At 40.6% G+C, this 18,547-nt stretch overlaps 1 non-coding gene across 1 annotated transcript; it reads right to left on the bottom strand.

Annotated features, from left to right (window-relative positions):
* Nucleotides 1–1,674: 1,674 nt before the first annotated feature.
* On the bottom strand, nucleotides 1,675–1,838 carry LOC138512711 (U1 spliceosomal RNA). The gene has a single exon (XR_011281495.1). It is a non-coding gene; the product is annotated as a U1 spliceosomal RNA (small nuclear RNA).
* Between the last annotated feature and the right edge of the window lie 16,709 nt (nucleotides 1,839–18,547).

Raw genomic sequence — 18,547 nt, 5'->3', positions numbered from 1 at the left:
GGTGCTTGGGGACAGGGGTATAGTCCACTCGGGAGGCCATGTCTTGACAATATCCCACCCCATCCTCATCACTCCTCGCCTCTCCAGAGATTTTTCATTAGTCTTACAAGTACAATATTGTCTTGATGTAAGGCCCATCCAACATATTTCTCTGTCCACCCTTCCCTCCCTTCCTTCCCCCACCTTACATTCCCTTTCCAAAATAAAGTAAAAAAGCCACAATAAATTGAAAGTATAAAAAAGTTCAAAATCTCCTGCTATCCCTCCCATATCACCGGACTCCCCCCGATGCACGCAGACTAACACATAGTCCACAGACTCTTCAGCCAATGAAAGGGGGGGGGGCAGTTTGAACACAATTTCACTTATTGTTGGCCCTGAAAATAACCTCTATTTTGTTTGTATGTTTTAGGTTAGTGAGCAAACACCTTTTTTCCCTTTTATTCCTTTTATATACAGCAGTACTGTCCCTTGTACATCTTCACTTCGATTTTTTTTTACAGGAACTGCTTTAATGCATTCCTAACATTGTGAAGAAAAAATGCATTTCCGACATTTGTGAAATGAACTCCATCTTCACAAACAAGATTCACTCCATCAGACCTTATATTGTCATTCTCAAAAGATGACATTCCTGCAGCATTTAAAAAAGCAGATACAGCTTTATTCACAAGCTGCCACGATTCTTCCATTTGTACACTGAAAGAATTTGTGCATCTCCATGTGTGTCTCTGTTTTATTTCAGAAAAAATTATCTTTGCAGCAGGAAACAGTCGCATTAGGCTTCATAAAAAATCATTCAGGGCAAACTGCATATACATTGCAGTCACATACCCCAAACTGTTCCCTCCACAATGCACAACTATAATGTCTGGACATTTAAAGTATGCCATACTCTGACAAAATGACAGCAAGCTTGCCCAGTTTAACCCACAAACTGCATGCCACAAAACATACAGTTCTTGCAATCCTATACTTCCACAGATACCATGATTTTCTGCATACACCTTCAAGGACTGGATCAAATAATTTCCCTAAATCCAGACACTCTGATTTCTCAAATCCACAGCCATAGCCATCTTCTTCAGTGCTCTCACCAAACAAAACTCCTGCCACCCTCTCTTTCTGTACACCATACCCAAGAAACCTGATTTACTGATCCCCCGATGTCCGCGGATACCACGACTGTATACGGTCGCCCCAGTACCATTTCCATGCCAGGCAACCTCAATAGACCCGGATGTGGCAGGTGCCATCAGCAGACTACGGCAGCGTTTGTGGGATAAGTCAATTTTTGGGGGAGGGGTGTGGAGGTTTACACTTAATTTAAGCAATGTATTGTTCAATGGTGGCTCTTAATAGAACCATTTTTTGTTTTTTTTGTTTTTTTAGTTTTGATTTTTTTTGCTTTTATTATTTTTATGTCCTAGAACTACTTACAAATGTTTTCATATGCACTGTATATATTTTCCACATAAACATTCTCAGTGCATTTTAAATATTTACAAGAAACATCTGATTCACAAAATCAGTAAAATGCACTCCATCACTCCAAAAATTGTTTGCACCATCCAACTTGATGTTTTCATTTTCAAAAGATACCATGTCAAAACCATTAAAAAAAAAGCAGATACACCTTTATATTTTTATTTTGTTTTGTTTTGTTTTTTTGTTTAGGGGAAAGCGCGAACGCAGTCCCCCACTACCAGATATTATGCAGTCGAGTATCCCGCATTTGGGGACATCGCAGGGGTCAGCAGATCCGGTGTGCAATGGATGAGCCTCACCCTGGGAGAACCACCTTAGTGATCATGGGGTCTCCCCTGCCAGGTAAGTATAGATACACCTTTATTAAAACAAATACAAGTTCAATGAATACTACCTTCAATTTTCAAATGTACTACAATCATAAATACTATTTAAAATGTAATTATATTGTTCCACCATACTACAAACACTGTATACTCCCACTACAGTACCCATAATTACTATACACATATTACTTTTAATCATAACTACTATTTACACTTCAATTATATTATTTCACCAAACTACAAATGCTGAATACTACACCTACAATATGGATACTTTATATACATATTAATAGATAATGAAATCATATAACCAGTACACACAACACATGTTGAAATAACAAAACTTGCCCAGAACCCCCTTCCATTTCAAGTGATGTCCGTGGACACTGAAATTGACCGCGGACATGGCAGCATCTGTTAACCCTTTTTTCACCTTTAAAACAGCTCCATATCATCTTTATTCCACCCCCCAAGCCCTCTTTCACCCACCAAATAACTCCAAATCTGTTTCCCAACCCGTCCATTCACGGCACTATCACAGACTAGCATGGTGTCTCTGGACTACAGCGGCACGTGCATGCCCTTTTTCCACCTTTAAATATAGCCCCATATCATCTTTTCTCCACTCATCCACCCTTCCTATCCCCTCTGTCCACCACCAAATAACCCCAAATGTGTTTTACAGACTTTTTCTCCACTGTGAAGTTTGCGGATACAGGCGGATCCTACATGGCGACCGTTTGAGGAAATATGATGCACCTTATGCTCTTCGCTATCTAATCAACAGGCACATCTGAGGTCCACAGACATCATGTCACCCCCGTGGGTCAATCATGGACCTGTCCACGGACCGAACGGGGAAGTGTGTCTGCAGACGCAACCCAGATATCACTAATTAAGTTTAACCTACTTTTTGGCAATTTTTTAAAAAACTACTGAACGGATTTATACCAAATTTACAAAAGCGCATATCGGGAACAAGGGGCTAATTTGGTGAAAATCCATCCAGCAGTTTGGGCTGTTGGCGTGAGCAAAATTTACTTTCCATTGCTTCTATGAGAAAACAACACATTTTGGGAACCCTCCTATAACTTTGCCCCCCCTGCACAAAACCTCACCAGACTTCACAAAATAAATTTGAGGGGGGCCATATACTTCCCCTGCACAGTTTGTTGAGGATTCATCCAGTGGGGGCGAAGTTATAAGCCACCCAAAAGTGCTCTTGCTACGGGTTGAGTAACTTGACCATGACTGCAGGGCCACTACCAACGGCCCTGTAATATACAAATTATATACTATCACTCTTTCTACAAGTATATCTAAATGACAGGTTAAATAAAAATGTTAACAATTGTATAAAATTGTTTAAAAAAAACCTTTACAAGATTCACACTTTCAAAGAGAAGGGGTTTCTACAGTGTAGTATAGAAAAAATAAATGCTGTATGATTACCTGAACTACACTAACCATTTAGGCAACTACAAACTTGGTTTTTCGTCAGCAAATTCTAAATAAAATTTCCCACAATGTCAATAGTTTGTGCACCTATAAAGGCATTTCACTATAATGAAGATATTTTTCAATTCTGTACAAACATAATTTAATATTAAATGATGACAAATTTGCAAATTAATTTATGCAACCTTAACCAGGAAACCCTGACATATAACCTAACTATATCACTGGTTTTACAAATAAATGAATGAACACATGCCAACATTGTAACATTATTTTGAGTATGAATCTTTTTAAATTATAGTCATACTAATTTTTCAAATAATAAGTAGACAGTACAAACTTCTGTGAGTGTAAACGTATTAACACTTACAAAAAGCTACACTAAGAACCTAACAAATGTCATTTTCATGTGCACACATGAGACGTTAATAATGACATTTCAAAATGTACATATCATATTTGAAATTTGTATTTAAACTTCTATTTGCACAGATAGTTGTGTGCAGTATGCAATACTTTTTTATGAAATCAAACTTCATTTTAAAATATAAGAATTATCTGTGCATTGCCATTACAATATTTATTTTTTAATTTGGTGTGCATCCTTTTTTTGGCCACCTAAACACTTAAAAAGCTAATGACAATTTTGTATGAACTACTATAAAAAAACATAAAACGTCCATGCTGTAATGACACAATACATTGGATGACTATTCTGAAAACTCCCACACTGCAAATAGAACATCTTTACACATTGAACAAACTAACACTTAAAGTAAGCTGTTTTCATTTTTTTATTGAATTGGAATACTTTTTAAAAACATTGTGTGCATCCCTATTTTCGCAACCTACACACATCACAAGTAAACACAATATATTTAAACCCTTCCCTAAAAATCTTAATAGTAGTTAATTAAAATTTATTTTACAAACATTGCACTTTATTGTTGTTGTGTCTACATCCTACTGTTTACTTGTTTCATATTAAACAGTCATGACCTTCTACACTCCCTAACACTCAAAATAATATACATGAAACCATTTATGTAACCTGGCACTTATAGGGAACACTTGTACATATCAAAATATATACTGTTTAAGACAATATAAAAGAAGTAGAAAATTGTAGAATGCTGTTTTCTCTTCTAATTTATGTTATGTTCAGAATATTATCTCTACAGTTATTTCGTACTGATTCTAAAATATATCCTAGTAACAATCCACATTCTACTTTACATAAAACACATATTACCCTATTCTTCCATTTCAAACTTTTATTTTGCATGTTTATATTAACAAATAATATAAAACATATATTTTATAACATTGCTTCTACCAACATTAAATATGCATTCTTTAAACTCTTTGGCAATCTAGCTTGGTGTGTGACTATAGTGTCATTACAAACAGGCCAATCTACTTCTGTATGCACCCATGTTGTGAAATGTCCACAATGAATGGATGCCACCTCTTGAAAAATAATTGCACATGTCTTAAAAGTGTTCTTAGTAATAGAAACTTGACTACAAAATTCACCACTGAAATGTTAATTTTCCTACCATCTACACTGTATCTTTGAAATATAATTAATAAATACTTATTAAAACCTAGATGTTGCAGTGTAGATGGTAAATTACAACCACAGTCACTGCAGTGCACATCAGGTAATGCTTTAGTTAGATCAGAAAAATGTACACTTTTCTAATTAGGTAAAGGAACATATACAAATCTTTCAGAAATATACTAGTATTGTAGTCTTTCTTATACTGTGGACACATATGATTCCACTCATAACTAATTCCTACATACCTGTCTACACAGTTTCCTTCACTAATACACTGAAGACAGTCATTCAAAATTCGTGACTATCTTCTTGTGTATTTTGAGAAAACTGTTGATTTCCACTTGCAGCAGATAATACATTTCAGATTAACATTGCTGAATGTGTACTGTCTGATTTGTCATCTACAGATATTTTAAGAAATGAAAGTTGCACACATAGCTGCATGTCTGCTGTGTAAGCTATTTATTGCATTCATGGTGTCATTTGAAACACTGTATGCAAAGCTGGATTAGAATAGCATCCAACTCCTGTTTCATTACTAAATCTGCAATGAGTGTATGTCATAGTTGCACAACTCTCCAACTGTAGTAGATTCTGCTGTGTTTTAGTCTTAAGAGGAATGATTTTATTTGTATGTAGTTTCACTAACTCCTTATGTTTCCTGGCTAAGTGCTTATCAGGTATAGCTATCCAGTTCAGGTGAGGAGCATACAATACATGTAACCTATTATATTCTTCAATGCTAGCAATATCAGCTGTCACTTTTCTTTCTTCCAATTTTATTAAAAATAAACCTTCACTATGTTTCACATGTGACAGAGCTACATATGGCATTCCTCCTTTAACACAGTATGACCATGTCAATAAGTGCTTCTATAGTCAACCCTTGTAATTTATGAATAGCAATTGCATATGCAGAGAAATTGTGCTCTTTTCACAAAGGTATCCTTAAAAAGCATGAAACGTGCAGAGGTCTGAGAAATCAAATGAGTTTCTTCTACACAATCAAACTTTACTTCAACATGTTCAGTGTTTGTACGGTGAGGAAAAGTGTGAAATGCAATTGACTAGACCAATTCCTACATTCAAGTTCCTCTTTAACATTACTTGTGCATTGATGCACAGTTTTAAAACTGCTTCTAGAACAGCTGTTTTAAAAATGTAATTCTCTAGTTGAACTAATCAATCGTTTTCTCTCTTATCCAACTCTAATGGCATAACATGACCATATAAAGCATCACACGATTTTATCTCCACAATATTTTGCTTCTCTGACATTAGCATTGCAGAATTAAACTTGTTACACTCTGCAAGTGTGCACATCAATACAAGAAATGTTTCTTTCTTGAAGAGTCAACATGACATCAGACATACTGCAATCTGCATGAAACATGTTAGAAAACAGTCTTCCCTGATTTCACATTCTCCTCAAGAACACCTACACAAATCTGATTAAGCATTTCTGCATACTCTAAGTCTGCAGATTTCCTCATATTAATGGTAAGTTCCTGAAATTCAAACCAATTCCAAAGGTTAAAATTACCAATACTTCCTATAGTTTTTCGACTATGCTTACATTCCAACATTTTGAAAATCGGTTGAACTTTCACAAGAGTTAATTGTAACAAGTCTCCAAAAACAAGTACATATGTACCCCCAAACCAAACCTTGTAGTCAGTCTTCAATACCTCTTGCATTTGCAAGTGAATGAAAGCTAGCATCAAGTTCGACACCATGCTTACTTCATCTACAATCAAGATATTTAATTTTCTAAGAACTTTTCCTACTTCTTGTGCTGCACTTGATACAAGATTTTGATACTCTAGTTTGTTGTCATGCCACTGGTAGCATCAACAGTCAGTGTAAATTAACACCTCCTACATTGAATGCTGCTAAACCTGTTCTAGCAGTTACAATACATGACAAAGAGCAATCAGTTACATTTTGGATCAAAGCTCCTATTGCATAAATTAAAAAAGATGTACCTGTTCCTGCTTGTCCACTAACATACAACAACGCAGGTTTGTATTCGACACAAGAACATTCGTGCTTGTCATGCTGTAACCCATGTAAGAACAGATCTTTAATTTTATAATCAAGTTCTTTTTGCTCTATATTAAGTTTACTAACTATTTAATTGTAATTTGCATCTGCAACTTAGTTTGTTGCATTGTACTTTCTACTTCTTCTATGGCAAGCTCAACATCAGTTTGAATAATTTGCTCACCAAGAATATTGTGACTTCCTGCTGAGAATCTTCACTTCCCTCAGGAGTCTCTTTTGCCAATTGAGCGGCCAAACATTCTTCTTTAAGGAGTTCTTTCTCCAGTAACTCCAAGTACTGCTGACATTTTGGATATGTATTTAAGGTTTTTTTTTTAACAAAAATGGATTCTTGAAAAGTTTCAAAACTCCAAGCAAATCACTCATTGCAAGCCATGCGAAGAACAATTGCAAAAGACAAAAATGAAATCATTCCTTTTTCTCTGCAGTTTGACAAGACAGTTTCATGTGATTGATGAGACTTGCCTTCTAATGTCTCACTAGACAACCAGTACATCCATGTACTTTAAACCATCCTCTGTCTCTGTTTGCTACAATATTTTGATAGTAGTAGAATTCTGCTACATCATATAAACAAAGATCCTCCAACTCTACAGGTCGATTTGGATAATACGTATCAATGAAGTTGGCTTTCAGAATCTCTGTACTGTCAGGTACTGTTTCAGCTAACTGCTGAATTTCACTCAAAGGCTTCAGTACCCGATTTCTAGTACTAGCGGTGCCAAGACTTAACCAAAGTACATTAATGCTACATCCATACGGAAGCAAACTGGTTCTGCAGCTTCTTAACTACCACACACTCTATGCGAGAGCATCTTTAGACCAGCAGCTTAGACATTTGTGACTAAGGGGGTAATTCATGGATTATTTGCGCTGAAAAAAACGGGATTTGTGTGCCATTCTGGCCGCAAATCCCCATTTGTTAAACAGGGATTTGTGGGCAGAATGGCACACAAATCCTGTTTTCTTCGGTGCAAATATCCATGAATTACCCCCTAAGACTTTTATATGCTGATAAATGTGCCCATACCTCAGCTGTATTGCTCTTTTCAGCTTTTGTCATGTATGCTGGAACATAACAAGCAACAGCTGTTGTATCATCAGCAATATACTTTACATCAGTATTTGCATTCCAAAGCTGAGCAATGACAGGATTGTAATCATGAATGAATTGGCATTCTTTATCGCTTTTAAAATTATATGTTTTTCTTGGTGACTTACCAGCAACATGGTGTTGTTACAGATGACAGCAAACTATTCACTCAACCAACTGGTGCCACATGCCTTGGAAAGCCAAATCTGTACTGAGTGCAGTACTTGTCTTTACTTTTGTATTTTCTCTGACAGTACTTTCCACATGAGTTCCTTTGAAATCTTCCTTCGTTGTTCCATAGATTAGCATTCACATGCTGAGCAGGAATGGAAGTAACTTATGTTTCTAGGAACTCCATCACACAGCCATCACTTGCTTCCCCAAACTGAGGAGCATATTTAATCCACAACAGCATATGTATATGTGGAGTTCCACGTGCCTGGTACACTTTCCTCCAAAAGAAATCTTCCACAATGCCCAATGGAACATTTCATTTTCTTTATTATATATGAAGTGTAACATGACTAAAAATCTATGATGAAAGAACCATACAGAGTCCATGGAACACAGTTTGCCTGGTGTCATGTGTCATATGGTCTATGTTTTCTTTCTGTGGATTAGTTTCACGGATCTACTCAGCAAGATCATCCCAAACATACTCAGTGGAACTTGAAGTCACAAGCCAAGTTGGAGTGCCCAAGTTTCTGATCATGGATCATGCATCTAACCTCGGAGTGTCTCCTATGCCAACATTCCTTAGTTCCTCTCATTAAAGCAAAAACATTGGTAGGTTTGGCCTCTAAAAGCTTTGTTGAAAATGGACTTTTATACAATAAGTGAAAAATATATTCAACATTGGTGCGGAATCAGGAATCTTCAGAATACATTCTTGTACAATGATATTCTGAAGAAGAAATTTGAACCTTCCGAACATCCAATCTGCCTCCTGTACCGATAGGAAAAAGGATAGGGAAAAAACGAGCTTCTAATGTCTTTTCCCAGACACTGAGTGGTGCACCCTTCGTTGCTTTCATTTGATACAATTTTAAATTGTCGCCCATGATTTCACATGAGTGTAGAGGATGAATAGTGTAACATTCAAACCAATTATTCCCTTCTGCAACAGATAGATGTTGGAAGTGGCCTTCACTGCTTTTGTTTGTTGACTAAACATCAATCATAGACAAGTCTGGTACAGTCACACTGCCTTTGTATAAATCATTGTGCTCCAATAGAAACGTGAATATGTTTTTCACCTTCCAATATCTATAAGCTGTTGCCAAATGTTCTTATCTTTAGTGGCAACACCATTTAGTTAAACAAACAAAGAATCTGCAATGTCACGCTTCACTCCTAGAGTGTTGACATTTTCTTCCAAATTGAGAGGTAAACACACAACTTTGCATCCGACAGCGTGCACTAATGACTTTTTAGGCAGGTTTGACATCTTGTTTACAATCTAACAGAAACTTGAAAAGGATGAACAGGTTGCAATGCAATCTCTTCAAACATGTTTAATGTTTGATGCACAACAGGGATATCAAGCCCTACCATGCCATTCAAGACACTTCTTGCAGGAGTACTTGTTTGATTATAAAACCCAACGCAGTGTTTACAAACATAAAGTGGCTCACTTGTGTCAAATCGTTCTAATAAAGTTCTGTCCAAACATCCTCTACACTCTGTTTAATGTTCTCCTCAATGTACACTAGTTGTACTTGAGACTTATAACAAAGCGCATCAACAAGATACACAATGTCAGGTTGTTCAGTAGAAGACAACTCAAACATTGCAATACTTTGTTTATACTGTTGAAAAATCAGATCGTTTGAAATCCTTGGATCATCATTTCCACTTCCTGTAAGTGTTTCATCTACGTACACATACTCTTTTAATTGCATTATATTTATCATTTACAGTATACAAACTAAACTTTCTACAGTTCCCATCAAAAGTATTAGATTTAAAAGTGCAAGAGACATACATGGTGATTTGCCCTCAAATAGTTTCACTCCAAGTTATCTAATTTTAATATGATGTGCAGCCAGAATCCGTATATGATGAAACTGGGCCTCATTACGAGTAGGGCGGTAAGCGATACCGGGCACCGGTAAGGAGACCGATGCCAGTAATCGCTTACCGCCCTACTACGAGTTCCCTTAGTGGGTCCCTCCTTTAAAGCTTGGTCTGACCAGGCATTATGGACGGACCCGTTAAGGGAAATCAGAGCCAATAACGGAAATAATTTGGTATGATGAAGGTCAGTGATTGTGTTTTTTTTTAAAATTTTCAATATATAATATGAATTGTTGTATATATAAAATGTATTCAGTATATTTAGGTTTGTAATTTAGTACAGTTTATAGGTATTGCTTGGAACGTAGGGGTTTCCATACGTTATTTCAATGTTTTCTGAAGAGGGTTCAAGCAGTAGTGCATGTTATGCTATGGTTATGTGTGAGAAAAATACATTTCCCATATCAAATATCCTTGTTTTTTTTCCTATCGGCATGACCTGGCAGATCCCATAGTTGGTGCATATCTTTGACTTCATATGTGCATCCATTATCATGAACTCTAAGACTGTAAACAAAATGGTCACTATAATCTATACAATTAGCTCATGTTTCATTCAGGCTTAGCATCTTGAACATATACTGTACCAACCATAAATGCATCATAAACTGAAAAACTCAGTTACCTTCCATCCTATTTACACTACATGCAATCCTTCACACACTTTCTCCAATTATATAAGGCTAATCTATAAGAGGTATGTCAGCCTATTGGGCAAAAGGCATTCCTTCACCAGAAATTTGAAGGAAAAGGCACATAGTCTTCTCTCTCTACATTCTTTCATCACTATAAACTGAACATGCAAAGTGGGTATCTTAGTCATGAGCACAATAAACATGGCATAAATTAGCATAACTTGTTAATTCACATACATGAAGGTGTTGCAAGATAATCTGTTATATATCTTTGGTTTGGTGTAGAAGCCTGCCATGTATTAATCGCTGGTGTGTCCTCAATTCATGACGAAGGTGATGAGGGAGGAGAGCTGGAAGGTAATGCACTGTCACTCAGCTGCTCCACCCAACTCCAGTTTTCACGCCTTACAAGCTTCTACTGTAGGTCATCTCCAGGCAGACTGCAATGAGTAGGTTGCTGGTCACACGACCGGGTCCCGCACTCACTTGCTCCTCCCACCACCCATTTAATCAGTCCTTCTTAGGCGTCGTCATCAAAGGACGTGCAAAGACAAGCAACTCACCTGTTTGCACCTGTTCAGACATCATAGGGCCAATGGCCTGATCCGCTATCCTGCATTTCACCTACAAACTAATCACTACTGCTACTACTCAACAAAAGATATCACCATGTAAGGCCTCCCTCCACTGCCCATCCCCACTCTCACTAGGGTTTGAATGTCCAAATGCCCTGGGCAGCCCCAGAAAGAACCTCATCAATAATGCACTTGCCCTCATCCCAGTGAACATTTTCTTACTAATACCTGGCATACTGTAGCCATGACTTCAGAGTACAATTTTCAAACCACTTCTCAAAAGAAGAAATGTTCACTGGAAACTACCAGTTCAAATTAACTTTCCCTGTAAAATGGCAGAATCCTTGAATTACCACAAATAAGGAAAACAACATTTGCCAAAAACCTAACCATGTTAGCATTGATCAGCTGGTCTCCATCATAAAACTTGTCGTATTTAAAGATACATTCAAACATGTCCATAAATGTGACATAAAGGAGTTACTAATATGTCCTTGCTTCTTTTTCTATAGATATGACCTGGCAAATCCCATAGTTGGTGCATATCTTTCACTACATACATGCATCCCTTTTCATGAATTCTTAGGATGCGAAACAAATGGTCACTATGATCTACACAATTAGCTCAGGTTTCATTCAAACCTAGCATCTGGAAAATGCACTAGTCAAAACACAGATGCATCAGAAACTGAAAAACTCAGTTGCCACCCATTAAAGCTACAATTTGCTCATCTTATTTAATACTACATGCAATCATTCACACACATTCTCCAATCATATGAGGCTAATCTACAAGAGGTTTATCAGCCTATTAAACAAAAGGCATTCCTTCACGAGAAATTTGAAAGAAGGGAACGTGGTCTTCTCTCTCTACTTTCATTGATCACTGTAAACTGAAGGAGCAAAGTGGGAATCTTTGTCCCGAGCACAGTAAACATGGCGTAAATTAGCATAATGTGTTAATTCACATTCATAAAGGTGTTGCAAGATAATCTGTTACACATCTTTGGTTTTATGTACCAACCTTCCATTCATGTATCTCTGGTGTGTCCTCGATTCACAAGGAAGGTGATAAGGGAGGAGAGCTGCAAGGTAATGCACTACCACTCAGTTGCTCCACCCAGTTCCAGTTTTCACACCTTAAAAGCCTCTACTTAAGGAATGTAGACCACCTCCAGGCAGACAACACTGAGTAGGTTGCTGGTCACATGACCGGGTCCTGCCACTCACTTGCTCCTCCCACCACCCATTTAATCAGTCCTTCTTAGACGTCGTCATCAAAGGACGTGCGAAGACAAGCACCTCACCTGTTTAGACCTGTTCAGGCATCACAGGGCCAATTGCTGCACCCGCTATCCTGCATTTCACCTACAAACTAATCACTACTACTGCTACTCAACAAAAGATATCAGCATGTAATGTATGTCCTCTCTGCACTGCCCATCCACACTCTCACTAGGGTTTGAATGGCCAGCTGCCCTGGGCAGCCTCAGAAAACAATCCCACTGAACCTCATCAATAATACCCTTGCTCCCATCCCAGTGAACATTTCTTTAGTAATACCTGGCATACTGTATCCATAACTTCAGAGTACAATTCCCAAACCACTTCTAAAGAGAGTAAATGTTCACTGGCAATGTACCAGTTGAAATTAGAATTTGTGAATTACCACACATAAGGAAAAGAACATTATGTGATTATATAGCATGAAACCGAAATACGTTCCTGCCCTTCCAAAGCACACCATTTGCAAGCAAATTATGAAACTGCCAAATATGGTTGCTGATTAATATTTATAAATTACTACCACTATTTTGTTTTGTTTCTCACACAGGTTAGACTTGTGCATGCATTGGTGATGAACATTATAGTGCCCATACTGTTCTACAATACAGTGATGGAATCTACTTTCAAAATGTTAAACTCAATTTCACATATATTGTTTGTGGGGAAAATGTACATAGCTGAGCTACATAATGCAACAATTAGATGAGAGTGGATATACTGCAGTATACAAATAGTTCCCATGTAGAACTCTGCTCTAAGTGCTTGAGTAAAGCGGGATGATATTGAGCAGCTCATATAGCGTAAACAAGATGAGCAAAGCAGAGTTTCACTAGGTGGGTACTCAATTTGTCAGGTTGTGATATATCTGTGGTTGGCACAGTACATTTGTTGGATGATAAGCTTAAATGAAAAGTGAGCTATTCGTGTACGCCACAGTAACCATTTCTTTCATAACCATTCATGATAAAGCAAGCACATATTAAGAGAAAGGCATGCATAAACCATGTGGTTTGTAAGATAATACCTATATAGAAAGAGGCAAACACATGTGATGGATTACTGCAGAAAAGCTGAAATGCAAACTATGAGGCCTTAGCCACTTAGCCACTATGAATTCACCTTCTTCAATTTGCTTCATAATTTCTCAGAAACTATTTAGCTGTTTAATTTTCCTGAAATGCCAAAAGACTAATAATACCTGGCATACTTTAGACAGAACTTCAAAGTACAATTGCCAAACCACTTCTCAAGAGAAGAAATGTTCACTGCACACTTTCCAGTTGAAAGGAACTTTCCCAGTAAGCTGGCAGAATCCACAAATCTCCACAAATAAGCAAAAAAACATTGGCGAACATCATAACCAAGTTATCGTTCATCAGGTGCGCTGCCTCTTAAGACTTCTCAAATTTAACGCTACATTCAGACACTTCTAACGCAATAGAAAGTCACTAATATGGGATCACAGGAAACACCTTGATATCCAACTACAAAGCACATACTACACAGCTGCAATATTTGTCAAGGGTAGACCTATGCTGCTTGGTTTCCACTAGGGTTTCTTATGCACCCCCATTTGTCTCACATCTTCCAATGTCAATGAGAAACAACCTTTAATTGTAAATATATTTTTGCTCACAAATAACCATAGCATAACATCTGCTGCTGCTTGATCACTCTGCTAAAAACACCGAAGTAAAATATGGAAAAACATACTTTCCAAATAATACTTATAAACTTGACTAAATCAGAAACCTAAACATACTTAATGTATCTTGTATAAACAATGAAATATAGAAACACACACAATCACTCACCTTCATCTGCTGCAAATAATTAATAGATCTTCACAATAGCCAAACACAGAACATGTGCATACTCTGGGGTCAATTCATGGAACAAACGTGCGCCGAAAATCCCAGTGCAAGCAGGCGCAAGGTGGCGCAAGCGTGACAAACCCAGCGCACGTGCACACGTGCGATTCAAGGAAGATGCTGCACGTGTTTCCCGCTGTCCGTACGCCAAATCCTTGCATGGCGCACGCGGGCCCACACTCCACCAAACGGCGTGCGCTACGCGCACAGCAAAAGCGCACATAGCGCGGCGCACACAACCAAAGTGGGCGGAACAGTGGGCGTAACATGCGGGATGGGGAATAACGCGTGAAAAAGAAGACGTAACTGGGGAAGTACTGCAGGGAACTACACGGAATGCCCACACGCACGCCAACAACCCGTATTCATGGATTAGAATACGGGAAACCCGCGCACGGCAAAAGACGCACACATGCGTCAACGCGTCCGCCACACGAAGGCAGGCGGAAGCGTCCCCGCGCACAGTATAAAAGTGCGCGCAAACACAAACACGTATATACAGCTACGACACGTATATACAGCTACGATGAATGCCCCATTTGTCGCAGCACTGATCGTGGGACACTGCAGGAGGAGGAAAATAGCCAGGGCACGCATTTTCGCATCACGGACAAGCCTTTTTGGGATGCCTGACGATCAGGTCTATGGCAGGTATAGGTTTCCACCCCACATCATCCTAGACCTGGTCAGGGAGTGGGAAGATGACCTTACATCCCCCACCCTTTGCTCCCAAGCATTGAGCCCCTTGGAGAAGCTGCTCAATGTCCTGCATTTTTTGGCCACTGGGTCATTTCAGCGGACCACTGCCATAGTGGGGGGGGTCTCACAGGCCACGCAGTCACGCTGCCTACACCAGGTACTGGCAATCATGACAGCACGCCCCTCAGTCCGCAGGCACATATACATGCCCAGAACACCCGCAGAAAGGCAGGCCGTTGTCCTGGATTTTTTCAGGGTGGCACACTTCCCCAAAGTGCTCGGTGCCATAGATTGCACCCATGTGGCCCTACGTCCACCTAGGGCCACTGAGCACATCTACCGAAACCGCAAGCACTGGCATTCCATCAATGTACAGGTGGTATGCGATGCAAAGGGAATCATCACCTCTGTCTATGCAAACTACCCTGGCTCCACCCATGACAGTTTCATATACAGAATGTCCGCCCTGAGCCGGGCCCTGGAAGCTGGGCAGCATGGCGACACCTGGCTCCTAGGTGAGTACAAATGCCCTTGCACATGCATGCATGTCACACACACACAAATAAACAAACCCCAATAATCACAACCATTTACACCTCCCCAGGGGACAGTGCCTACCCTCTGAGCAACCACATGATGACGCCAATCCGGAACCCCACCACACCACCCCAGGTAAGATACAACGCCGCCCATATTGCAACCAGGGCCATAGTGGAGCGCACATTCGGAGTGCTCAAGTCACGTTTCCGCTCCCTTGACCGCTCTGGTGGGCAGCTACTCTATGCACCACCAGTAGTGTGCAGGATCATTGTGGCAGCATCAGTCCTGCACAATGTTGCAACACGGCAGGACGTCCCGGTGGACATGGTGGTGCCCCCACATCCCCAACCACAGGCACAGGCGCTGCCCATGGGAGGGGACAGGGCACGTTGCGAGGAAGCCCGGACCCAGCTTGTGGCCACATTTTTCACCTAAACTCCCACCCCTGCGGAGTGCACACAGGCCTAGCACATACCAGGTGACAATCGATGATGACAAAGAGACAGTCAACTGTCACAACCCTACCACCCTGAGATAGTTGCCATGGAAGTGCCACATTGTCTGCATCCCTAGCTACTTAAACACAAGCTATCCTGTGTGACCAAAAGGCACACATATGACATGACATGATAGGGCCTATACACAAGTATTTCAAGGTGCGATGAGGCAGGGAGGGGGGAACAAGGGAAGACAGACAACGGTACTACTAGGCCAGGTGTCATTTAGATTGTGCAAGTGCAGGGGTAGGGGGAAGGGAAATGTGCAAGGAGAAGGGGAGGGGGGGAGTGCAGTACAGGGTAAGTAGACCAAAAAACAAATACATAGGCCAGCTGGTCGCAACTGCAAAGGTAAGTGCAGACAAGTGCTGGGAAGGGGGGGGGGGCTGTAGGGATAGAGAGACAGTCCCGCAGTGCAGGGGTTGCCAGGGAGGCAGTGCAAGTGGAGAGTGGCTGGGCCAGGGACCGAGGTCGGTGAGAGTGGCCCAGTTGCAGATCCAGTGCAGTTCCAGTGAAGAATTTAGCAAGGGAGAGGCAGAGAGAAAGCAGAAGCAAAGAGGAAGGTCTTGAGGTGCTTCCCGAACCGGAGATGGTTCTCCTCAAGTTCCAGTGAGGCAGGAAGGCTGTTCCAGAGGGAGGGGCCTATCGCGGCGAGAGATCTACCCCCAGCTAGTTGCTTTGAGAAGCGGATGACCCTGACATGCAAGGTGTGAATCACACACACCTGCAAAACAGGCTATGGCCATCACTGTTATGTCACTCAAACCCTCCCAAACCACAACATGACATGGCAAGCAATACCCATACACCAACACAGTAACAATAAGGTACACATTGCCATGTCCAAAATGTACAGTGACATCAGACAATGATGCCTGACCTGGAATCAGATGTAATGACTGACCAACAACCTCCCACCCAAAATAAGTAATTTCCAAATGCATTACAAGAGTTGTAGACGTAACATAACAATGAATGCCTGTCTACATGCACATTGTGCATTGCAAAATCAACACTGCAGCTTCTGTGTGCTGTGTCCTACTCCTGCAACACACTGCTCAGCGCACAGCACAGTGAACAGCCATTGTGTGTGATGCACACCCTGAGCATCACATCTAAGTGACAGACCACATCAAAAAGCAAATTAGGCATGTACAGGATCCATAATTGGTCACAGAACATGTGCTGCAGGGACACAGTGGGCACCAGAAGGCAAACAGTGTACACATGGATATGCAAGGGTTGTTGTACATGTAGTGCATCAGAGTGCAAGTGTGTGGGTCAGCAAGGACATGCACCCAACATATGCATGTGCAATCAAGTGACCATCAGTGTTCTCTACACATCACCATGTGTACACCCCAGCATGTCAAACCACAACTATCCCCTCGCACCTGAAAGGTAAACACAACACATGAACAGGCATTGATCAGCAGAACACAACATGTACATAGGATACCACCATTACAATGTCAGGGTTCCCATCACACTGCAGGGCAAGGCAACTATCAACAACAACCCCCCCCTCACAAATGACCATGACCCCCTGAACAACTGCACCTGGGTCATGGAGCCTTCAACCCTCAATTCCACCTGGCCACAGGATCACCTTTCCCCTTCGTCACCATCTCCCACCTTGTGTGTAAAAAGGTGCCTGCACCCTCAGAATCCACACTCATTTCCAAAATCACAAAATCCAAGCCAGAAAAACGAACCAGAACACCCTCCAGTAGATGACTTGACGTAGCAGTACCTCACAAAGGCCAAGTAATACCACAATGATGCAACAACCGAGGTAGCACAGTAAAACAATGTCACAACAGGATGTGAACCATGTGTGGTACATAACATAGAATGATGCACCATGAACGGATGTGTACTGTCACAGGTCCCGTGTACAGGCGCGGGAGTGTCACGAAACAACCACCCCCACCGTGTCCCGGGTGCCTGCAAGGTCAAACTCACACAGGCCCCTGAGACCCTGGTGGGGAAGGAGGGTCAGGGATATGCAGTCGGGACAGGTGTTGGCACACTGCATAACTGGAATGAGTGGCAGGAGAGGGGAGGAGGAATGACACATGAAAGTAGGGAATGCACGAAAATGTACTACCTGCATGAACACATACACAATCCAAACAAACTTGGACATCATTGTCATGGCCTTCTGTAGTCCAGGCTTAGGAGTGGCACGAACCAACCACCCCCTCTAGGGTTTTGGCCCTGCAAGTTTGGGGCTTACACAGTCATCCACAACCCCAGCGGGGAAAGAGGGTTAGGGAACGTTGCTTGGATAGGTACGGGAAGCAGGAACACCGGGTAGAGACTACAGGGTTCAAAATTGCATAGGATTCCGGGTGATTAGGGGAAAAAAACA

The sequence above is a fragment of the Ambystoma mexicanum genome, chromosome 6p, assembly GCF_040938575.1.
Source record: "Ambystoma mexicanum isolate Mex_15411 chromosome 6p, UKY_AmexF1_1, whole genome shotgun sequence".
Taxonomy (NCBI): domain Eukaryota; kingdom Metazoa; phylum Chordata; class Amphibia; order Caudata; family Ambystomatidae; genus Ambystoma; species Ambystoma mexicanum.
This window is presented reverse-complemented; position numbering and strand designations above follow the sequence as displayed.